A 2,738-nucleotide genomic window follows, 5' to 3' on the forward strand; every position below is an offset into this window, starting at 1 on the left:
GCGTTTCGGAGTAATGGAGGATTTGAATTGAAGATCCCCAGACACCTGATTTCCATATAAGATCCAATGACAATGGTGATGTGTGTGTGTGTGTGTGTGTGTGTGTGTGTGTGTGTGTGTGTGTGTGTGTCGCGCGGGACCTCAGCTGGATAAATGATATGCGTGCTCTTGCGAGCGTGTGTTTGCGTGTGTGTGTGTGTGTGTGTGTGTGTGTGTGTGTGTGTGTGTGTGTGTGTGTGTGTGTGTGTGTGTGTGTGTGTGTGTGTGTGAAATGCCAGTGAGCATATAGCCTCTGCTTCACTGGGCCCGGCTGGCTACTGGAACCCAATTGGTGGTCTCTGTGCGTGAAAGAGGTCAAAATCAGACACACAAACACACACACACACACACACACACACACACACACACACACACACACACACACAGTCACAAATAAGGAAGTTTGGCTGAGTACTTAAACTCCAATTATCAGACACCTGGCGTACCAATCAATGACACACATGGAGAAGCATCTGAGCAGAAGAGTCTAAGATCATAGCCACCATTAAAGATCTGGACGACATTGTGACATGACATTGTGTAGAAGTACATCTCACAAAGCTGAGATTGGTGTAGGCTGATCGAAATAATAGTACTAGTTATACTGCTACTAATACTACTACACTGATATTACACATTTACATAATAATAATTTAACAATAATACTAATAATGATGATGATAAGAATAATTATGATGATCCTGTTGTTCATTAGTGAGGCAGCTCGCTGGAGGCTTGGGTCTTCTTCTGCACTTTTTGGTGTAATTAAGACCGGGGCTGGGGCTCCGGCCTGCAGTGGAACCCCCCCCCGCTCCGACCCTCATCTGCCCTGGGCCTGGCTGGGATCCCTGGGTGCCCTTTCCTCCACCACCAGACCCCCCAAACCACCACCACCACCTTCATGAAATAAAATACAGCAGAAAGAAAGTGTTCAATCCCAGTAGGGTCAAACAAGTACTGGTTAGAGCAGGACGAGTAGGTCTGAGTGGTAATAAGAGTAGGAGTGTTGTTTCTATCATTAGTGTCAGGTATTATTACCATGATTGTCATTGGATTATTATTATTATTATTATTATTATTACCTCAATGTTTTGAAGCTATATCTGTGGTGGTGAAGGCAGAGTCCTGAAGAGGACGTATTCTGCAGTACTTTCCCTCTCAGCGTTAACTCAGTGTGTCAGGAGTTAGGCGGGCTACAGCTGCTTTACCGATGACTTCCTGGTAAAGCGAGAGAGAGAACGAGAGAGAGAGAGCGAGAGAGAGAGAGAGAGCGAGAGAGTGAGAGAGAGAGAGAGAGAGAGAGGGAGGGATGGAGAGAGAGAGAAAGGGATAGATGGAGAGAGAGAGGGAGTGGGAGAGAAAGGTAGAGATGGAGTGAGAGGGAGTGGGAGAGAAAGGGTAGAGATGGAGAGAGAGGGGGAGTGGGAGAGAGGGAGAGAGAGAAAAAGTGAGAGAGAGAAAGAGAGAGGAAGAGAGTGGTGGCTGGGGGGGGTTCTGGTGGAGGCGGGGGGGGGGCCCTGGCGGGGGGGAAAGGGGGCTCTGTTGGTGGTGGGGAGGGGGGTCTGGTGGTGGTGAAGAGGGCACCCAGGGATCCCAGCCAGGCTCAGGGCAGATGAGGGTTGGAGCGGTGGGGGGGGGGGGCTGCACTGCAGGCCGGAGCCCCAGCCCCGGTCTTAATTACACACAAGGAGTGCAGAAGAAGACCCAAGCCTCCAGCGAGCTGCCCCGCTAATGAACAACAGGAGCGGCTCACATCCGGAGAGTGCTTCATACATGGTATGGGTCATCAAGATGGCACGTCTTCCCATCCACAGCCAGCCCTAGGGGGGCGCCACTTGTGCCCCGACCAGAATCCCTGATGACAAGTCAGGACTCGGACATATGATACTCGCAATTTTGTTTGAGTTCGCTTCTGTCTGTGATTTCGACAGTGTGTATGTTTTGCATTGTGTGTGTGTGTGTGTGTGTGTGTGTGTGTGTGTTTGTGCGTGGGTGCGTCTGTGTGTGTGTGTGTGTGTAGGTGTGTCGGTGCATCTGTTTGTGCTAGTGGTGGTGTGTAAACAAATGTTTCGTCCCAGTTAACCACATCCCCGTCGGACCACGCGTGTTTGGCATCGCTCCATCGATGCTGGTGTGTACCGTGGGTTCCTGTGATTGCACTGCATATGTGGGCATATGCTATGAGTGTGGTTACGCGTGTGTTGTGTATGTGTGTTAATGTGTGCGTGTGTGTGTGTGTCTGTGTGTGTGTGTGTGTGTGAGTGTGTGCGTGTGTGGACGCGGCAGCCGGGGGATAGCATGCTGCTGCTGACACTGGCTCAGCCTGCCTGGTGTGCCCCTTTCTGCACCAGTAGAGCTGGCGCAGGCTCCCGCCTCTGCCCAGCCGACTCCCAGCATGCCAGCTGGGCGCGACCAGGAGAGGCCCCCGCAGAGGGGAGAGGCTCAGGTCAACTGTGACAGAGGGGACGGCAGACAGCAGCGCGGTGCGGAGAGGAGCTGCCGCCGAACAGGGGAGAGAGAGAGGATCGCAGTGTGCAGAGGGAGAGCTGCTGTAGAGAAGGGGGGGGGACTGAAAGGAAGGGGCAGGGGGAGAGGGGGGGCGAGGGTGGAGGGAGTAACAGAAGGTACAGCACCGGAAGGTGCGGATCCGACACAGGACGGATGGAGAAGAATGGAGGACAGGAGGGTGGGGTGGTGGT

The sequence above is a fragment of the Micromesistius poutassou genome (genome assembly GCF_964030765.1).
Source record: "Micromesistius poutassou genome assembly, chromosome: 12".
Lineage (NCBI taxonomy): Eukaryota > Metazoa > Chordata > Actinopteri > Gadiformes > Gadidae > Micromesistius > Micromesistius poutassou.